Here is a 12,771-nt window from a genome sequence, read left to right as displayed (position 1 = left end):
CAAATACTTTGAAGCATCTTTTATAACCATGGTTCAATAAATACGGGCAAATACTCTGTCTTCTTCTCTTTTTCTGCCTTCTCTGGTTTTAATTAAGCATTTTATGTGGTTCTATTTTTTCTCCTCTGTTAGCATATCAATCATACTTCTTTTTTTTTTTTTTACCTTTTTTTAGTAGTTGCCTTAGAGTTTGCAATGTACATTTACAGTTAATTCAATTCAAATAACAGTGTAGCAATACAAAGCTAGTGCAGGGACCTCCTAACAGAGTATTCCCAATTCCTCCCTCCCATCTCTTATAACGTTGCTGTCATTCATTTCACTTACCCATAGGCTATAATCACCAAATATGTTGTCGTGATTATTTTAACAAACTGTTTTATCAATAAGAACAAGAAAAAGAAAAGACTTTATTTTACCTTCATGTATTCCTTCTTTAACACTCTTCCTTTCTTTGTATAGATGTGTTTCTGACTTATATAATTTTCCCTTTCTCTGAAGAACTTAAATAGTTTAAGTGGCTAAACCACTTAAATAGATATGTAAAGAGATATAGTCAAAAACTCAATGGATAAATTAAAATGGAGTACTAAGCAATATTATTGTAATTAATATAGGGGCACCTGGCTGGCTCAGTGGGTAGAAACATGTGACTCTTGATCTCAGGGACATGAGTTCAAGCCCCATGTTGGGTATGGAGCCTACCTAAAAAAATACATACATATATATATGTATCTCTCTCTATATGTATATGTATATCTATGTGTGTGTATATATATAATATATAAATAATTAAAACACCTGGGTGGCTCAGTCAGTTAAGCCTCCAACTCTTGGTTTTGGCTCAGGTCATGATCTCAGGGTCCTGGAATCGAGCCCTGCATGGGGCTCTGAGCTCAGTGTGGAGTCCGTTTATCCCTCCCCCCCATCCTCCCCCCATTGCATGCACTCTCTCACTCTCTCTAAAATTGTAAAAATCTTTAAAATATATATATAAATAAATAATATGTATAATTATATAAGATAATTAATATATTTGGATTAATATAATGCAAAAGATGTTAGGGAAAACAGGAATGAGAAATAGAGGGAACAAAAAGAAGACAAGTAATAAAATAATAGACCTAAATCCAAACATGTCAATTACTGTATTATATATAAAAGCTCTAAACACACCATTTAGAAGACATAGGTTGTCAGAATGGATTTATTAAAAAGATTCAAAGGTATGCTTTCTACAAGAAAGGCTCTCTAGATATAATAAAACAGACAAGAAAAAGGGTAAAGGATGGGAAAAGATATATATCATACAATTAGTTATCGAAATAACTTTGGAGTGGCTATATGAATATCAGATGAAATAGACTTCAGAGCAAGGAAAACTAGCAAGGATAAAGAACAACACTGCATAATGGTAAAAGAATCCAATCGCAAAGAAGACAAAAGAATTCTCTATGTATACGCAACTAAAACAGAACTGCAAAATACATGAAGCAAGAAATGACAGCATTGAAAGGAGAAATGGGCAAATCCACAATTACAGTTACGGATGTAAACACTCCTTTCTCAGTAATTGATTGAATACGTAGACTATATCATCAGCAAGGATATAGAACTGAACAACACCATCAGCCAATAGTATCTGATTGATATTTATAGAACACACTACCCAATGACAGCAGAATACACATCCTTTTCTACTGCAAATGCAACATTTACCAAAATAGACCACATTCTGGGTCATAAAACAAATCTTAACAGGTTTAAAATAATTAAAATAATAAAAAGTATGTTGACTGACCTTAATGGTATTAAGCAAGAAATCAATAACATAAAGATAATCGGGGGCACCTGGCTGGCTCAGTCAGTAGAGTATGCGACTCTTGATCTTGGGGTTGTGAGTTCGAGCCTCACGTTGGGTGTAGAGATTGCTCAAGAATTAGATCTTTTTTTTTAAAAATAAAAGATAACTGAAAAATCACCAATCAATTAGAAATTAAACCATATACTTCTTTTTTTTAAAAAAGATTTTATTTATTTGCTTGAGAGAGAGAGAGCACACACGGAGGGAGAGGGAGAAAGAGTCTTAAGCAGACTCTGCACTGAGCGTGGAGCCCCACGTCGGGGGCTCCATCCTAGGACCCCGAGATTACGACCTGAGCCAAAACCAAGGGTCGGTTGCTTAACTGACTATGCCACCCAGGCACCCCTAAGCTATACACTTCTAAATAATCCATGTGATAAAGAGGGAGTCTCTGGGGGAAATTAGAAAATTTGGTAGTGAGAGAGAGGATGAGAGAGAGAAGTGAAGAAAGGGGGCAATGATGTGAAGTGAAAATGTTGAGAGTGGTATATCCTTATTTAATGGCAGAGAGGTAACAATATGGAGGAAGGAAGAGACTGCAGGGGTGTGGAGAAGAGTGGCTCCCTGGGGAGGGTGAGGCCTGCACTCAAGAGCACAGGTGTGCCTCTGTCCGTAAGTTAGTCTTGTACCAACCGCATGGCAGATATTAAGTACTTTTTTTTCCTGAAACTGTGGCATTAGTACAGTAAGCCAAAGTCTTTGTCTTTTTCTCTTTTTAGTGTTCATCATCCATCATGGGAAGCAGCTTGGTGCAATGCAGCTGTTCTCAAACTTTTTGGTGTTAAGACTGCTTTACACTCTTTAAAAGATTTTATTTATTTATTAGAGAGAGAGAGCACGAGCAGGGGAAAGGGCAGAGAGAGAGGGACAAGCAGACTCCATGCTGAGCAAGGAGCCTGATGTGGGGCTCGATCCCAGGACCCCAGGATCATGACCTGAGCCCAAGGCAGATGTTTAACCGACTAAGCTACTCAGGTGCCCCGTACACTCTCAAAATTACCAAAAACCTGAGAGAGCTTTGGTTCATGTGGGTTATATCAGTTGCTATTTATCATATTGGAAATTAAAACTGAAAAAATTGTAAAGTGCCGATTAATTATATGTACAGTAAATATAATTATAATTACAAGCCCATTACATGTCAACAAAGTAATATTTTTAATAAAAAATAACTCAATTTCTCAAAGCAAAAAATAATTTACTGTTACAAGTGGCATTTTTTTAGTTGCAAATTTCTTTAATGTTTGTCTTAATCCAAGACAGCTGTATTCTCATAACTGCTTCTACATTTAATCTGTTGCAATAAATGGTTTGGTTGGAGTAGATGAAAATAATTCAGGCTCACACAGAAATGAAGTTGGAAAGGGAGGCTCTTTAATTTTTTAAAAAAAGATTTATGTATTTATATTTGAGAGAGAGCAAGCACAAGCAGGGGGAGTGGGAGAGGGAGAAGCAGGCTCCCCGATGAGCAGGGAGCCCTACGCGGGGCTCGATCCCAGGACTATGACCTTAGCTGAAGGCAGAGGATTTTTTTTTAAATTATGTTTACTTATTTGACAGAGAGAGAGAGAGAGAGCACAAGTAGGCAGAGTGGCAGGCAGAGGGAGAGGGAGAAGCAGACTCCCTGCTGAGTAGGGAGTCTGATGTGGGGCTAAATCCCAGGGTCCTGGGACCATGACCTGAGCCGAAGGCAGATGTTTAACAGACTGAGCCACCCAGGTGCCCCAGGGAGGCTCTTTTATTAGCCTTTTTAGGTAATGGTGGATAGATTTTGTTTGTTTGTTTGTTTTTTGATAATACCCCCAAACTTGACAAGGGTTAGTTTCTTAAAGCTAAGTTGTAATGTAGAATCTGAAATCAACATCAGCAAAATTTATGTTTCTGTTACATTAAAACCCATTGGAATACTCACTATTATTTATTTATTTATTTATTTATTTATTTATTTATTTATTTATTTATTTATATTTAAGTAAGCTCTACACCCAACATGGGGCTTGAACTCACAACCCCCAAGATCAAGAGTCACATGCTCTACCAACTAAGCCAACCAGGTACCCCTAGAATACTCACCATTTTAAATAATTTTTTACTCATGCATGATTTTGTTCTCCAATTGTTCTATTCTTGGCCTTTGGAAGCTCTTTTGGCTGGCTCCTGTGTCCCTTTGGCATGAGTGTGTGTTTTTTTGTTTTGTTTTAGCGCGTCTTTACTTTTGTCCCTACAAGATGCTCCAGGCTTATCTTGTGTATTCCCTGCCCTAGAATGAGCCAGTTCTCCAAAGAGTTCTGGTTCCTTTTATTGGCGAATGGGTACTAGAAACCACAATCTGGGTTGCTACTGGGGTGTCATTGCTTCTAGATCCTCTCGGCGGATAGAGCAAGGGATGTATTTATGTATCCTAACCCACATGTCTGCAGATATTTCTATATGTAACTACCAGTATCTCGATGAAGGTAGCATGAGTTTACACTGGTGTCTCCAACTCTAATCCATTTCGACATGGATTAGCCACCCTTCTTGCTTATCTGTAGCTTCCTTCACCACCCGAATACCACCATCCACTATCCAATTGATGTGTGAATGTGTGTGAGCATTTGGGGGGAATCTCTGAGTTTGTACATAATAACTTCTGGGTTATAATCTCAGCTTTCTTTATGTTTGCTATGCTTCCCTTGTCTCAAGTGACCATGACCCTCAAGGAATTCTACCCCAGGAATTGCTCTTTTCCCTGGGTTTTAGACAATTAACCCATGAGATTGAAGTGGGACGGGCTACCTATTGCCTAGGGTCATGTGCTCTTGATGACAGCTGAGCTTGAGTGTTACACCCATGTTACCCTGCATCCTCTGACTGGTACTGTTCCTATTGTTTCCTATCCTGCCATGATGCCAGGATCAAGAAAGATCTTCCCAGCAAAATGTTGGCAAGACTGAAAAGTATAACTGGAAATCTGCCTTCAGCCATTCCTCTCTCTGCGATGGGTGGCTCCAGTCTCAACCACCCCCTTGCCCCCACAATTCTCTCCAACTACCTTCTCAGTCCCTAGGGATTCCTTACAATTTTCATTATCAATTCTGGGATCTCACAACCTTCCTTCCTTTTTGGGGGTGGGCTCCGGAGAGGGAGCTGGCAACCCATTCAAGTTCTCCATCACGTCAGGAACTGGGAGACCAAATTTAATAGCTTTGTTATGAGTGGCTATTGAAAAAGAAAACCAACCTCAGAACTGGTTTACAAGAAAATCCTAAGTACAAAGTCGGAACCAGTGACCTACCTGTTTATTGTGTTTCTTTGGGGAAAATACTTTGGGTTCTGTGATAGATGACTCATTGATGCTAACACCATGAGGTATTCTCTAATAATAACACGTTGTTCTTTATCATCCCTAGAAAAATGTTGTATATACAAATCCATAATTTTAAGACATAAATTTTTAAAAATCTGATTTCATGTTTCAGATTTTTCTAATGATTAAAATTACAGCTAAGCAAAAGCTTCTAAGTGTATATTATTTTGTAATGAGGAATAAAAATCAAACCAGCAAATATTAATGAAAATTTACTAAATGCAAGACTATCGATACATACTATTTCATGTCAATGTAAATTCTCTCTCTCCCCACCCTTCCATAAATTGGAGTAGTTAAAAAAAGAATTTTAACTTTTAGGGCTCTGTAGTCTAAAATTATAAGTAGTAATTTTGAAGAAATGTAACACTCAAATATACACACAAGTCTCTCTAAGCTTAAATTTTATATGAAAAGTTTCACAGCGTATATCTAAATTTTAACCCTGGAAACCAGGCGGTATAGAATTTCTCACTGAGTTTAAGGAACACCACTATAATTAAAGTTTGGGCAGCTGCTATATATTTGCAGTGTTCTTGAAGCAGCAAAGTTCTAACATAGTGCAGGCACATAGAACCAAAGATGTTCTTCTATTGTCTTAATGATTCTTGGGTAACAAATATAGTGAGAAAGATGTCAACTTTAAATATTTGACCAGCCATGTATCAGTTTTCAGCTTGGTATTAAATCTCATTACAAAAAAATGCCTTTCTAGGGGCGCCTGGGTGCTCAGTCGTTAAGCGTCTGCCTTCGGCTCAGGGCGTGATCCCGGCGTTCTGGGATCGAGCCCCGCATCAGGCTCCTCCGCTGGGAGCCTGCTTCTTCCTCTCCCACTCCCCCTGCTTGTGTTCCCTCTCTCGCTGGCTGTCTCTATCTCTGTCAAATAAATAAATAAAATCTTTAAAAAATGCCTTTCTAATGACACTCCTTACATAATAATACTTATAAAAACATTATCTAAGTCCCAATCAGTGATCGATCCACTTATTTCCAGAAATATCTGATGCAGCAGATTTCTGGTCTCGCTCACACACTTGGCTTGTTCTCTTGTACCACAGGGTCTTCACATCTCACTCTCAAAGTTCTAGTCTCATTGCAAGGGACCAACCAGTCCTCTTTGCTTGTGCATCCCAATTGTGCAATGCTTGAATATCCAATTGAGCTAACCATGTAATTATTTTCTGGAGGTGTGTCAGGAAGGTATAAGCTCTGCTTCTAGTAGGATTTGAACTTGATCTTGTGTCTTTAGAATGCACGAGCAGGCCACCATAAGTTAAATGTGAAATTAAGTACTTATAATACAAAACAGGTCAGGCCACACCATGAGATTCCTTGCTTGGAAAGAAATGTTGACCTAGAAGAACCTAGATAACCACCATCATCCTTTGGATATTTGGAACTTAGTTTTATGCCATTACCTTTGTCCATATTGGCTTCTTTTTTTTTGCTTGTATTTTGAGAGAGAGAGAGAGAGTGCACGTGCGTGAGCAGGGACAGAGGGACAAAGGGAGAGGGAGAGAGAGAATCCCAAGCAGATTCCCCGCTGAGCATGGAGCCCCAAGTGGGGCTCGATCTCAGGAACCTGAGATCATGACCTGAGCCGAAATCAATAGTCAGACGCTTGACTGGCTGAGCCACTCAGGCACCCATAGTAGCTTTTTAAAGAATAACATTTCTTAGTGCCTTGTGACTATGCCTGGGAATATTTTATTTAAAATGGCTTATTTTCTGTTTTCAGGGGAATTTCTATAGTTTGTTCAGAAATACAATCTGGTCCCCCATTCTGCAAACAAGAAAGCTTCAAGGTTATTTAATGCATTGCCCATGGCTCTCCAGATCAGCCTTTGATTTGTTTTTGTTTTGCTTACGGAGATTTAGAATCTAAAATTTTGGAAGAGATTTCTTTTTTTTTTTTAAAGATTTTATTTATTTATGTGACAGACAGCCAGCGAGAGAGGGAACACAGCAGGGGAGTGGGAGAGGAAGAAGCAGGCTCCCAGCGGAGGAGCCCGATGTGGGACTCGATCCCGGAACGCCGGGATCACGCCCTGAGCCGAAGGCAGACACTTAATGACTGCGCTACCCAGGCACCCCTGGAAGAGATTTCTTAATGTTGTCATGGCCCACCCCCTTGCCCCAACTTTCATAGAGGAATATCCAAAACCTTTCTGATACTTAAACTAGATCCTAGACATAGATAGTTCTTAAATACATACCAGAGGAAATTCCCTAGCTCTGTAATCTTTATCAAGCTTCTTTTCTTTCATTCTAATGGTTCAGTTATAGCTCATTTATCTAGAAACATAGTGGTTGGTGGTTAGATGATTCTTCAGTCATGGTGATTTTTTTGGACTAGGTACCTTTATCCTGATGTTCAGACTCTGGCCACAGTCTACCACAATGGTCTTGTGAATGCCCTAACATTGGGGACTTTGGCTTTTCACCTCTCCATCTCTAGAACTTAGCATACTACCTGCATGTGGTTAGAGGTCAGTAAATGTTGATTATAAGAATGAATGCATGTTTGGTTCAATAAGTAGGGTAGAGCCAAGAACAGTGTTTTGGAAGGTTAGCCTGGCCTTGAGAAACATCATAGATGGGAGGAAAGACCTGTACAAGACTCTTTCTGTAAGACAAGCTGAAGTGAAAAGCCTGGACGAAGCTGGAGATGGAGAGTGTTGAAAGAGAGGGAAGTATATAGGAACCAGTTTTGGAGAAGGCAAGGTGGGACTTAGTATCGGGGAAGAGAAGAACTTAAGTTTGAGATCACGGTCGTACCACTGTCAAAGGAGAAATTCACTCCCAATATCGTGTTTATGTTTGTCAGTTTGGGATAGCTTCATGTTTCTAATAAAATGATTTAAAAGCCTGCTCTTAAAAAATAATGATGAAATAAAATAAATAAAATAAAATAAAATAAAATAAAATAAAATAAAATAAAAGCCTGCTGTTATGTGACTCTTGATCTCAGGATCATGAGTTCAAGCCCCACGTTGGGTGTAGAGATGACTACAAAAAACTACCTAAAACTTTAAAAAATATAAAAGCCTGCTCTTAATCGTGCATTTGATTTTTAGTCAGAAGCTGAAATACACTTTGTGTCAGGACAGCTATAATTTCTGCATATATAGGTCAAAACCAGCTTCACTGAGTTTATCCTGTAATGGCATGCACAGTTCCCAAACAAGTTCCGTCCTTACATGTCATTCAGAATATGTCTCAGTAGCCTTATCACAAAATAAATTTGGTGGAATACTTTGTTATGTGACTTAATTCCTGTAGTGTAGTATGTGTTTTTTTCCCCTGTATATATAGAAAATATGTTTTTCTTATACTATTGAAAATACTGTGTATATTGTGAATGCAGCAGTGTAGCAAATCTGTTTCCAAAAATTCTAGAATGAAAGCTCTTGAATTACATTTTGGGTTTTTCCCACCTCTCCCCCAACACTAGAGTACTTGGAGGTGGCTGGTAGTGTTGTTACTGCCACAGCAGTGTATGGCTGGAGCTGCTCTCCTGACCAGCTGGCAGAATGGGAGAAACACATTTTTGATGACAAAATTATACCATGCTCCCAATCACCACGCGCTTATGTACTCTGCAGCTGGGTGGGCTCATAGCTAGTACCGGAAGAGTGACTGGATTTCAGTTGTGCCAATACAAGACATGGGGTTCACTTGGTTGTGCTCATGCCTCCTCCCTAGCATGGGGTGAGGGAGTGGGCTTGTGGTCGGTGGTAGGTTCTTTAGTTAATTTCCATTTATTGAGTGATTACTACTTGCCAGACACTGTGCTCAGTACCTCACGTGCATTATCCTCTATCCTCACAGCAGCTGTGGGACAGGTACTGTAATTATCTCATTTATAGGTGGCAGATTTGAGGCTAAGAAAATTCAAATAGGGACACCTGGGTGGCTCAGTCGTTAAACGTCTGCCTTTGGCTCAGGTCATGATCCCGGGGTCCTGGGATCGAGCCCCGCATCGGGCTCCCTGATCGGTGGGAAGTCTGCTTCTCCCTCTCCCTCTGCTGCTCCCCCTGTGCTCTCTTTTGCTGCCTCTCTCTCTGTCAAATAAATAAATCTTAAAAAAAAAAGAAAATTCAAATAATTTTTTGAGGGTAGAAAGGAGCCAATCTAGGATTCTAACCCCGGTCAGTTTTATCCTGAAGTCCTCTTTCTTTTTAAAAAATATTTATTTTTAAAATTCCAGTATAGTTAACATATGGTGTTATGTTAGTTTCAGGTGAACAATGTAGTGATTCAACACTTCTATACATTTCTCAGTGCTCGTCACGATAAGTGTGCTCTTCATCCCCTTCCCGTATTTTACCCATCTCCCCATCGACCTCCCCTTTGGCAACCACCAGCTTATTCTCATATTTAAGAGTCTGGTTTTTTATCCCCTTTTTCTTTGTTCATTTGTTTTGTTTCTTACATTCCACGCATGAGTGAAATCCTGTGGTGTTTGTCTTCCTCTGACTGGCTTATTTCACTCAGCATCATACCCTCTCAGTCCATCCATGTTCTTACAAATGGCAAAATCTCATTCTTTTTTATGGCTGAGTAATATTCCATTGTGTATATACACCTCTTCTTCTTCTTCTTCTTCTTTTTTTAAATTTTTTTTAAAAAGATTTAATTTATTTATTTGACAGGGACAGCCAGCAGAGAGGGAACACGAACAGGGGGAGTGGGAGAGGAAGAAGCAGGCTCCTAGCGGAGGAGCCTGATGTGGGGCTCGATCCCAGAATGTCAGGATCACGCCCTGAGCCAAAGGCAGACGCTTAACGACTGCGCCACCCAGGCGCCCCTTCTTCTTCTTTTTTTAAGATTTCATTTATTTATTTGAGAGAGAGAGAGTGAAATAACGAGAGAAAGCATGAGCAGAGGGTTAGGGAGAGGGAGAAGCAGGCTCTTCGCTGAGCAGGGAGCCCGATGTGGGGCTCAAACCCCAGGATCCCGGGATCATGACCTGAGCTAAAGGCAGACGCTTCACCGACTGAGCCACCCAGGTGCCCCACACACCTCTTCTTTATCCACTTATCTATTGATGGACACTTGGGCTGCTTCCGTATCTTGGCTGTTGTAAATAATGCTGCTATAAACATAGGGCTGCATGTATCTTTTCAAATTAGTGTTTTCATTTTCTTTGCATAAATAGCCAGTATGGAGATTCCTCAAAAAATTAAAAATAGAGTTACCATATGAAGTCCCTTTTCTTAATCTCTACACATGTAATCTGTCCGGTATTTATTCATATGGCTAGGGCCGGGGTGATCTAGTTTAAAGGACTATAGCTGGAGGAGTGAGACCTAATGAGTAGAGAATGCAGATCTCTAACTGGTAACCTTTAGATGTTGGAGTCCCCAAGGCTCAGTCCTAGTTCACCTTCCTAGCAATCTTATCTAGCCTCTGAGGTTCAGTTTTTTTCTTGTTTTTTTAAGATTTTATTTTTGTTTATTTGTCAGAGAGAGAGGGAGAGCAAGAGAGAGCGCGCACACAAGCAGGGGGAGGGGCAGACAGAGGGAGAAGCATGCTCCCTGCTGAGCAAGGAGCCTGATGTGGGGCTCGATCCCAGGACCCTGAGCCTATGACCCGAGCCGGAGGCAGACGCTTCAACGACAACCACCCAGGCATCCATGGGGTTCAGTCTCTACCCATATACCCCTGACTCTTAAATTGTATCTGTAATCCAGACCCCTCCTCAAAGTTCCAGACCCAACCAACCAATTGCTTCTCTCCCAGCCTTCTGTGCATCCATCTGTCCATTGTCAACTCCTGCCTAGCCTGCGATCCCAGCTGAATCATCACTTCCTAAGGGAAGCCTTCTCCAGCATGTTTGCATCCCTCCCCCGTCCCCGGTCTAGGTCTGGCTCCTTTGCCGTGTATTTGCATGTATTTTATTCCTTTCCTTCAAAGCACTCATGTCAGTTTGGTGATCGTTCGGTGTCTGTTCCTTCCACTAGGCAGTAGGTTCCTTGAGGACAGTGATCACTGGCTCCTCAGTGCCTAGTATAATGCCTCATGCATAGTGGGTACTCAGTTGATACTAAGTTAATAGAGATAGATGGGTATAAGCAGAAAATAATCAGAACAATAAGGATAGATTTATCAAGCCAATATAATTCCCTTCTTTCTTGCCTCCGCTTCCTCTCTTCTCTCTGGCTAAACAATATCACTGAGGGGCATTTGGGGAGGTGCTCTGCCATAGGCACTGTCGTCTTCGATTTTGACGTTGGACCATGCTAACTTGGCTCATCGTGAGGTGGAAAGCCATAGTGTTTTCTAGAGACTCTGGAATGTGATTTAAGGAGCTTCTGGCATGAGAAGTAGAAGCTATGGCTGTAAGTGGGATCGAAACAATGATGGTGGTGATTGTGATAAATACGCTGGACTGTAATAATAATGGTGATTGTGATTTACAGTAGGGGGAAGTGAAACTCAGGGAGATTAAGTGACTTTCCATATGGTCATATAGTTATAATCAGTGGTGTGGCAGAGCCAGCTTAGACTAGCTTGTGAGAGCCAATTGTTATATTTTCAAGAATCTCGTGAGAAGGTTGATGTCTTTTGGAAACTTGAAATCGTTATGATGGGTGTATTTGCACTACGGAAATTGGCCAATTCTATATATCAGGGCTCTCGGCCCGACCCCCACCATTTACCGGCACAACACTGGCTCTAATTTAACTGTTATGTTTTATTATCTCCACATTAACCACTCGGCTTTATTATCTCATTTGTTCTATTTCCCCCCCCCTTTGGAAAATTTACATTCTTTTAATTAATTTATTTATTTTATTTTTTAATAATTTTTTTATTATATTATGTTAGTCACCATACAGTATATCCCAAGTTTTTGATGTAAAGTTCCATGATTCATTAGTTGCGTATAACACCCAGTGCTCCATGCAATACGTGCCCTCCTTACTACCCATCACCGGCCTATCCCAGTCCCCACCTCCCTCCCCTCTGAAGCCCTCAGTTTGTTTCCCAGAGTCCATAGTCATTTGTTCTACTTTTATTTTCTCAAAGATTTTTCTTTTTTTTTTCAAGATTTTATTTATTTATTTGACACAGAGAGAGAGAGCGCGCATGCGAGTGAGCACGCACGAGCGGGGGTGGGGGGCAGGCAGAGGGCAGAGGGAGAAGCAGGCTCCCTGAGGAGTAGGGAGCCCGACACAGGGCTCCATCCCAGGACCCCGGGAGCATGACCCGAGCCAAAGGCACACGCTCAACCAGCTGAGCCACCCAGGCGCCCCCTCAAAGATTTTTCTGACTCAAGTCATCTATAAAAAAAGATCACCAAGTGGCAAGGGGACTGAGATAACGACTAGATGGCACTTTTTCTCTGACAATCCCTTCTCATTTCCAGGAGCAACTATCTAATTGTTTTTTATCTTGCAGGCAAAGATTTGTCATAAATGGAATGAATCAACATGGGGTAGGGGGAGCCGCACCTTGCAAAAGATTTGTCTATTATCTAAGTTCAGGGATGAGCGGTGAGCAGAGGCGTGTGTGTATGTGTATGCGCGCGCATGCACGGGACACGTGTGTG

This window comes from Ursus americanus, chromosome X (genome assembly GCF_024610735.1).
Source record: "Ursus americanus isolate L20-20 chromosome X, mUrsAme1.1.p, whole genome shotgun sequence".
Classification (NCBI taxonomy): domain Eukaryota; kingdom Metazoa; phylum Chordata; class Mammalia; order Carnivora; family Ursidae; genus Ursus; species Ursus americanus.
Note: the sequence above shows the minus strand (reverse complement) of the source record.